Raw genomic sequence first — 10468 nt, 5'->3', positions numbered from 1 at the left:
ATCCTTCACATGTTGGCGTTGGAGTTAGAGTTTGGCCCATGGTTGTAAACTTTCTATAAACGTGAAAAAGTGTTCTTTGGCGACATATCCGTTATCTCTAACAAGAGTTCAAAGAACTCCTTCATGTATTTGTGGATATGCCTATCACTATATCATAAAAGATGAAACTTGGCCCTAGTTTCATTTTCCACATCTGCCAGCTAGAATTGATTCTTCAACTTGCTCTTGAACATGTTCCAGAAAGTGACTGCGTCGGACCCCTTCCTTATGTCGTCATAACTTCTCCACCACCATACTAAAGCCAAATCTTTTAAGTATAGTGGGGTTGTTCGCAACTTGGCTGCATCTCTTATGATGTCAAGTGCGAAATATCGTTCCAACCCGTATGGAAAGTTTTTGATATCACATACTTTTCTTACTCCACTATAAGTATCCGATCGTGGCACCTCAACCCTTGGTGCGGACACGGTGGCTCCCATTGCCCCTTGTGTCCTTAATTGATCCAACTCCAGGCAAAACCTTTGCAGTTCCTCCCGAACGTATAAAGGCTCCTCGACCGTTGTATTCGGAAACTCGGCCAACTGTGCTCTAGATACGTCAAGCTCCACCTTGAGCTTGGCAATCTCCTCTTGGAGAGACTCCACCATGAGCCTAATCGTCTCATACCTTTTGAGAAGTCTGCTCACAGTCTCATTTTGCCCGACTTGCATATCCCCAAGTAACTCTTCCATATTAGGTTTTGCCAGTTTTCGTTGAGCTCACCCTAGTGGTCGTGGTGATCAATAACAGTTAGCCCTGAGCTAGCCTTTTCTCAAATGCAGCCAACAGCTTTTGAGCAGCGGAGTTGTCCGTACGACCCTTGTCTCGAGTAACCCTCTCCGACTCTTGCGGGACATGTTCCTCCTCGACTTCCCGTTGCATGCTAACGTCTGATGTAGTGGCCATTTACTTGTCCCCTAAACCCACGATATCAAGCACAACTCTGATTCCAGCTGTCATGGCCCGATTGTCGTAGTTTCAGTGACTCGTGCGACATTATCGATCGTTTAGCCTCCTTTGCCTAAAGATCACTAGTTCAACCTAACCTTGTGTGCCCAATTAGTGTCGGTTGTGCGGAAGTGTTAGAAAACGTACGTAAAGTGAAGGCTATGAAAGAAAAGTTAAAAATAAAGGCTTTTGCTCAAAAGAATTCTCTACTTCTTGATTGCTTCCAACTTTCCAACTTGGTTACAAATGTGGATGTCTTGCTCTATTTATAGGCAATGCTCTCAAGATTCAAGATGACTCTAGACTCTTCTACCAACTAAGTTATACAGCTTGCTCTTCTAGAACGTTCCGCTAATCTCTTGAACGTTCCGTTACTCTATGCTACAGAAGTGTAAACCTCTAGAAAGTTCTGCACCGTTCTTATCCTAAGCCTCTTATGTACAATGCTCTTGAACAACCTAGAGAAATTCGGAAACATCTGGGTCATGCTACACACTTCTAACAATGTTTGGAGATGCCTCCACATCTTGCTACTTGCTTGAGAGATTAGGGTATGGGTCTACTAACAGTCTTAAATTTTCTGTTGTTTCTCTTATATATAGTAGTGCATGTATGCCCGGTTTGGAATGGACACGCACAGTCGCGCGCAGTTAGGTGCAATCCGTGTCATACGGAAGCGTAATCCCAAAGAAAAGGTTGAGGATTATTTCCTAAATGCGAATCTAGGACTTGAAAGAACGAGAGGAATCTCTCAATTTTATTAAAACGACCCAACAAAAGTTTTGATAAAATGTCGATAGATGAATACTAAGAAAAACCTAGGGTTGGCTTATTTATAGGCTACAATATTGATGAATAAAAAAAAAAAGAAAACATGGAAATAAAATACAACTTCAACTCAATGTTGGGTCATAAGTCGGCCTTAATGATTGGCACCCTTCCAGAGTTGCAAATGAATGAAACCGTTCACGAACGACTCGAGTCTGAACTCAAACTCGAGTTGATCAAGTCGAACTTGAATTTGAACTCAAGTTCAAAGATACTCAACTAGTTAGTTAGCGAATCGGCTCGATATATATATATTTTTATTTTAATAGTAAAATTATATATATTTCTAATATTTTATTATTTATTAAGAAAAATTATTATTTTATTTATTTTTTAAAAATAAAATAATTATTTTTTATTTTTTAAGTTCGAACTCAAGTTTTACATTGTAAACTTGTCGAACTCAAATTTGAGTTTCATAAAACTAAGTTGAAATTTGACTCGATTTGGCCAAATGTCGACTCGACTCAACTCGTTTGCACCCCTACATCCATCTTAGCAAGCCTCTGTAGATTGAACAAAAATCAGAATATGATAGGGATCCTATGTTGGCATCCGATTCGACTAAGCTTTGTTTCTTAAGCGACCTTTTTTCTTTGTGTAATCAATTATACTCCAAAACATATTTTCAAGCTACTCCGCATCAATCCCCTCCCCTCCTCCTCTCCCACTCCCACCTGGAAGGAACTCGCCTTGGAGTTAATAGGCACATATGGATATAAGGGTATGTCCAATGAATTATACAAGGTTAAATTAGCAACATTGAAAGTTTGAAAAATGCCAATCGACTTTGGCAAGTCCACCACATAGATATTACGATTATTGCATCGTAGGATCTTGTAAAGACCATACTTCCGTTGCTGTAACTTGCCATAAATATCGACTGGGAATCGCTTATGCCAAAGATATGCCATCACCATATCTCTTTTTTCAAACATGGTTGCCTGACGATGCTTATCAGCTACTGTTTTGAACTTAGTATTTGTCAACTCCAGCTTCTACCTAATAGCATCTTGAATATCTTGAACATCTTTGGCAATGTTATTGGCTACAACACTATATCCAAGAATACTGGGTAACTTGACCAAATCAACTGTATGGCGCGAAAGCTTCACATAGACCGCTGAGAATGGTGACTTCCTAATAAAGCTATGCATTGTATTATTGAAACCAAACTCTGCTTCGGGGAAACTATGATCCCAAACCCTTGGTCGTTCTCCACATATGCAACAAATTAGGTTCCCTAATGTTTGGTTGATTGCATCTATCTATCCATCCATTTGCGAATAAGTGATACTGTTGAACTTAAGAGATGTGTCAAATCTTCCAAAGAGTTAGAAAAAAATGGTTGAAAATTTTTGTATCTCGATCTAATGTGATTGACTTTGGCACTCATGCAAGCGAACCACCTCTTAAAAAATAGATGAGCAATATGGAAAGTATCAAAAGTTTTCCTGTATAGTATGAAATGCACCATTCCGAGAACATATCAACAACAACAAAAATTGAATCGACTCCACGTTGACTCCTGGGTAAACTCAAGACAAAATCCATCAAAATATCCTCCCAAATCACCTTTCGAACAAGTAAACGATTATACAAACTCATATTCTAGGCTTGCTCCTTAGCCGTCTGACAAGTGTACCATTTACGAACAAAGGTCCAAATGTCTTTTCTCCGTTGGGGTCAGAAATCTCTCTCTTTCAAACTAGAGATTGTTTTTTCAATCCCCAAGTGACCATCAAGTCCACGGCCACGCAAATCTTTAATCAACAACCCACGTAAAGAAACACGGCGAATACAAAGATAATTATCTCGAAAGAGATACCCGTCAAATATATGAAAGTCATTCTTTGGACTTCCTCCTTGACACACCACCCATATATCTTTGAAATCATCATCTCTTTCATACACTTTTTTAAGCACCTCGAATTCAATAATTTCATGACTTAAATTGACTGGTAACATTGCTCGGCAGCTACTTTGTTATGTTGTCTAGACTTGTGCTTTAAAATGAAAAGGAATTGTTATAGATATGAGATCCAACGAGCATGCATCTTACTTACTGTCTTCTGGTTGTTCAAATATTTCAGCACCTGATGATCAATGTACAAGACGAATTGATTTGAATCAAGTAATGCTCCCAGTACTTTAGAGCTCAAACCATAGTATAAAATTCTTGGTCATAAATAGACTATTTCTAACATGCCTCATTGACCTTTTCATTAAAATAAGTTATGAGTCTTCCCTCTTGGGACAAGACTGCACCAATACTCAATCTTGAAGCATCACACTCAATCATGAACAACTTTTCCAAATGAAGTAATGTCAATATTGGAGTAGTTGATAGCTTCTCTTTGATCAGATTGAAGTTTTTATCCTTTTCTATCCCCCACTAAAACTTGTCCTTCTTCAAACAATCAGTCAAAATAACTATGATAGTGCTGAAATTTCCAATGAATCTCTTGTAAAAGGTTGCAAGGCATGAAAGCTTCTAATGTCAGCGACAACTTTGGGAGTAGGCTAATGACGTATAGCTCTTATTTTTTTCTTATTATCCACACGTATACCGTCTTCACTGTTAATAAAGGTCAAAAATAGAAAACTTTTTATCATAAAATAGCACATCTTCAAATTAATATAGAGCTTGCTGCAACACAATCAACACTTGGAAAAGGTACTCCAAATGTTCCTCCTTGTCAGCACTATGAATCAGAATATCATCAAACTATACAACCACAAATTTCTCAATAAACGGTTTAAGTATCTTATTCATCGGTCTCATAAAGGTACTCGGGGTATTGGAAAGCCCAAATCACATGACCAGCCATTCATAAAAACCCTCATTGATTTTGAATGTCGTCTTTCACTCATCTCTTGGTTGAATGTGTATCTAGTGAGAGCCACTCCAAAGATCAATTTTTGAGTAGACCTTGGTTCCCGACAAACAACCCAACATATCTTCTAATCTCGAGATGGGGAATCTATAATGTACAGTGATTTTATTGATTGCTCTACTATCGACACACATCCTCCACCTGTCATCTTTCTTTGGGGTTATCAAAGTAGAGATTGCACACAGACTCATGTTCACTTGAATTGATCCTTTCTTAAGTAAGTTGTCCACTATTCGCTAGTGTTTCATTCTCCTTTGGACTAATTCTATAGTGCAATAGGTTGGGCAAACTAGATTTGAGAACAAAATCGATAGCGTGCTGAATACTCCGCATAAGTGGCAAGTTAGGTGAAACATCATTTGGAATGACGTCTACAAACTCCTCTAGCAACTTTTGTACTGGTAAAGGAATGACTACTTTGATCTATTTATCTTCCACCATCAGTACTTCTTTTATCATCAATGCATGAACTTCTCTCGAACTCCTATAATCAACAAGAAACACTTCTCTCGAATGGGTGTTGGTTAGGAAATTCTTACCCTACTACTGCTGGCTTGACTACTACTAGGATGATCACTAGATTTGGAAGAAAGCAAAGTGATTTTTTTCCATTTCTTACAAATTTATAAATATTGTCCCAATCCAAAATAGTAGCATTGACATCAAAATGCCAGGGACGTCCTAACAATAACTGATAGACCTTCATATCAATTGCATCATAAATTATCTCATTTCTATAATGTTTACCTATAGAGAGAGAGAGAGGAACTTATATTGCTTAGTGACACATACAGGTTCCACATTCTTAATCCATTCTAATTTATAGGGTTTAGGATGATCGATAACTAGCAATTTCAAAACTCAACTAAAGCTCTAGAAACAATATTCTCAATGCTACCACTATCAATAACAAATAATAGATTTTAACAAAAATAGTGCACCTAATTTCATACAATTTGTGATGTTGAGAGTCATCTTGGCATCTGAGGGTCAGCAAAAACTTCTTCTTGTGTAAGCCCAATAATCTTACTCATTCTTCTCTTTAATAGGTTTGTAGATGTCCTCATCTTCGTTATTTTCCACCTTTGGTATATTGTCGACATTGTCAACATTGTCTACTAAGTTAGTCTACCTTCGGGGGTTAGATCAATTATTTGACGTATGTCCTGGTTGCTTGCACCTCTAATGTTTAACACCAACTAGTCTCGCATAGGGATTGTGGGGTTGATTTGAATTAGGCAGATCAATGGAATTGGTGTTCTAACATCGAGACTCCTTAACTTCTGTAATAGGCCACTTGTCATTTTGTAATTAATACCAGGCCATGACCCTTTTGGGTAATTGATAGGTCATAATTTGTTGCTAAATTTATAATTATTCTCCCATTGATTTTAGACAAATATTGTTTTAATTATCGAATTCTACTTATATTTGGTATTTTGTACTTATTCCAGGAACGGGAATGAAAAGTGCTTAAATGAAAATTTTCTAGTGAAAAAATCTAACGGCTGCACGTGGGAGCGCCTAAACTCACGGCTCAAAGCCGGAAAGTCGGGATTGATATTTGGTAGTCTCCTAAGCCGAGTCAACTTCCTAATTTGTTAGCCGCCAGGACCTTTCTTATTCCGCGAGGTCGCTCTCAAGAAAAAGGAAAGTTTGAGGAAATTGATTTGTAATAGGATTTTCTTTTAAGAATTTGATTGGTATTAGAAAACCAATCAATTAAGAAGTCAAAAGAGGAAACAAGAAAAAGAAGGCTAGATTTTTATTTGATTGATACCGAAATAAGGGAATAATCTGGAGGGGAGTGTCGTGACTCTTTGGGGAAGAACGGCCGCTTGGTCTTTTCTCCTAAAAAGAGACAACAGCCTCCTCGCTCCTGGGCTTTTGTTTTGGTGAAATTGTAAAAGTTTTGGCGTTGGGATTTTTTTCCCAACAATGAGCCACTAATATTCTTTTCAAGTGGAAAGTCAACTTGAAGACTCGGTTCCAAACATCTGTGAGATCGAATTATTTTACTTATTTCTTTTATTCATTGATATTTGTATGTTTTCTAATTTAACTTCTTATGATTGTTATGTTATTTGAATGTCAAGAGTCTAATATTCGAATTAACCTAATAATCTATTGCCAAATTAATTGTTTGAATTCGTAATTGTTCAATTGATTAATACCAGTGGCGACTAGCGTGATTGGTTTCATGTTAGGGAAACGTATGATTTAAGTTAAATGAACCCTCGTAACGTGTTTGTTAGTTAGGGTTGGACTTTTCTAATTCTTATTGCAATCGATAACTTAAATCCTATGGCCGTATCTAGGTTATTTCTTGGTTAGGGAAATAATTAATGATCGTATCTTGACTATCGAAAAAGTAAGGAAAGATTGGTTGTTTATCGTGTGTATGACAACTATAACCAATCTATTAATGAGTAATTGAATTATCTTTGCATCAATGATCAGTTGAATGGACCGTGTCTGAAAAGTTGCACCTTTGATTAGAGTCGTATTGATTATTGATTAATTCCTGTTTATTTCTATTAGTTGTTTCATTAGTTAGTTAATTAGTTATTTTATATTCTCCAAAAAACACCCTCATACTTCGGACTCTGGAAGAAACGAATTATTCCCAATCCTTGTGGATTCGACCCTACTCACCGCTATATACAAAATTTATGTTTTTCTCAAGTAGATATTTATTATTGCATAGGTTCGACACCTATCAATTTTTGGTGCCGTTACCAGAGACTGGCCCTGCTTAATTTGTTTCTTTTTAGTTTATCTCGTTTTCTTTCTTTTTTTCTCTTATTTTTTTAATATAGTTTATGACAGGTTGTCGATGCCTGTGCAATAATAAAAATAAATATAATTACCAATTAAAGTAACTAAAACCAGATTCCAAGTACTGGAGCAGGGATTCTAGGTATGCAATGGGTTACTTGACTCACCATATTCCCGAAGAGTTTGCTTGATCCGATATATCCAAATAGAATGACTTTTTTCACAAATAATTATTAATTTGTAAACAGAGCAAGCAGGGTCGGATCCTCAGGGATTGGGGATATTTGTCTCTTTCGAAATTCAAAGTAACACGGAGGGTGTTTTTTGTATAAACGATGACAATCAAAGAAATTCAAAAAAAAAATAAATAGTTAACTAGAAATTAAATGACAATTCACTAAAATTATAATAATAATAATTAAAGGTCTAGTCAAGAAATAACTTCAACAATGGTTCACCTAATTGATCATCGATGCACAAGCAATTCCAATTATTTATTAATAAATAGGTTATAACTGTCAAACATGCGATAACAGTCAACCCCTCCTTACTGTATCGGTGAGCAAGGTACGCCCGTTAATCACTACTTTAATTGAGAAATAATCTTATGTACGCGGGTAAGAATTAATTTCTCAATTGCTTTACGTATTAGAGAGGTCATATTCTAACCAAATAACGCACTAACAGGGTTATTTTATATTAGCCTGCATATTCCCTGATACAAATCTAATCATGTCAGTTGTCACTATTTCGAAACAATTAAACAATTATGGATTTAATACCCCAATTGACAATAGATTATTAAATCAATTCATTAGCCGGATCCAAGACAATCAATCAATTAAATAACCATAAGCACTGCAATCAGGGAACATGTAAATACCAATAAATAAGAGAAAAAGATAAAATTAAATCGATCTCACAATTTCAGGTGACCCAAAGCATCCGTTGTTTCTTGACTAGAATAGAGGAGTTAGTTCATCTTTGACGCAAAAAACCCACACACAATTGTAGTGAGAGCAGTGGCCATGGTCTCCGATTGGGCGAACTCAATTCGCTTGAAATAATCCAGGAAATAACGAAGCTACAAGGGGAATTCAATACTTCCGCTTTGTCCTTACATGCGAGGGAAAAACTACTAAGAAAAACGAAAGTGGAAAAGTCAAAAGCAAAAGCTCAAAGGATAGTGCTAGTTCTCTGTTCCTAATTCTAATTTCTATCTAATGCTTCCTAGTGTGCGGCGGCTCCAGCGGAATAAGACTCCAGCTCTTCCGTTGTTTCCCTCCATGCTGTCTTCCACAAAGTACCAAAGAGGGTCGCGTCGTCATATTTTAAAAATGTCCCTGGACGCCTGCTACTTGAACTCTTTTCTGATAACTGCCAAATAGGCACTTGTTATCACATTCTCGTTCTACTCCTTGAAATAAATGTAAAATATCAAAAATGAGTAGAATTTAATAATTAATCCATATCGGGTCAGGTAATAGAGGAAATTAATAATAAAATAAATGATAAAATTGCAATATATCAATTCCTCCCACGCCTAAACCGTACTTGTCCTCAAACATGAGAACAACAAACAAGCACCAATATTTGACAATGGTCATTGCTCCATTTACCATATTACCAAGATACCAAGAAAAAATCATATATCAAGCATCAGTGATCAAAATCCGAGAAACATCACCCCGGTTAGTTTCTAAATCACAAACTCCTTCAATTCCAGATTAATTAATCTAAGAAAAAGGAATGACGCACAACATTTATCAGCAAATAGTCCAAATATTAACCAAAATTTCAACATTAAATTCATAAATCAGCAAGTTGATTTCTATCATACACTAACACAACCTATACTTTTTTTCACGTTTTCTATTATTTATTTATTTTTCTTTTTTTTTTTGTTTTTAAAATAGCACAAAAGACTTAGTCTCTACCCATTAGAGTTTTTTGATGCGAATTCCAATACTTTTCAGATGAAGGAGCGCGGTTACTCAACTCCTATCGCTATACGACCACGTACTCATAGCAATTATTACTTTTTGACGCGAGAATCGACACTTTTGATGAAGACCCCCAGTTACTCAGTAGTAACGACTAGCGGAGTACAGTCAACTTTATTTCACAACCAGATAACACAATAACTCAAAATAACACAGCAAAAGAAAACAAAAATAGCAACCGCTAGCCTCATTTCTTCAAATATGAAGAACTAAAACTAATATTGGACCAATTCACATGAAAATACTAACAATCATTCCCTATGCCTAGAAAAATTAACCAAGATTTCAAGAGAGTCAAGCAATCACCGATATTCACCAAAGAGATGTTCTTGTATTCAACCACATTAACTAAATACACTTTTATTATTAAAATTTGGCAATAGTAGAATTAGAGTCAACAATCCAACATCAAACTTTGGCATTCACATGAGAGATAATCACTAAAAAGAAAGAAAGATATTGAACGAAAATAAACAAATAACAAACTAAAAATAAAGGAAAAACACCTAAAAACTAAAAACTGCTAAAAACTAGAAACATTAACACCTCAACTGATCCCCCCACAGCTAAACGATACATTGCCCTCAATGTAGCAAATAAACATCAAAAGTATGAGAAAGGACAACAAAACTTCCCTGAAGTCGGGTCAAAGTGGTGGGTGAAAATCAAATTGAGGCGTAAGACCCGCATGATGTATGAATGCTGCCAAATTCTGCGTCATGCTATGCACGTTAGCATCGATGTTGGTCATCCGAGCCTCCAGATTCTGAACTTTCGTCTGGAGTTGGTGCCATTCAGCAGCCCCTGGGGGTGGAGGAGGCAGAGAGAGAGATGCGAGGAGAGAGAGAGAGAGAGGAATGGAGACGGCGGTTGCTGGTCGACATCGCACAATGGCGATGAGAGGAGGGGATGGCAGCTTTCCTGCGAACGTGACTCGAGCGCGTCAAAAAGGCAAAAACCCTTCTGACAAAGAGT

The sequence above is a fragment of the Coffea arabica genome, chromosome 2c (genome assembly GCF_036785885.1).
Source record: "Coffea arabica cultivar ET-39 chromosome 2c, Coffea Arabica ET-39 HiFi, whole genome shotgun sequence".
Lineage (NCBI taxonomy): Eukaryota > Viridiplantae > Streptophyta > Magnoliopsida > Gentianales > Rubiaceae > Coffea > Coffea arabica.
This window is presented reverse-complemented; position numbering follows the sequence as displayed.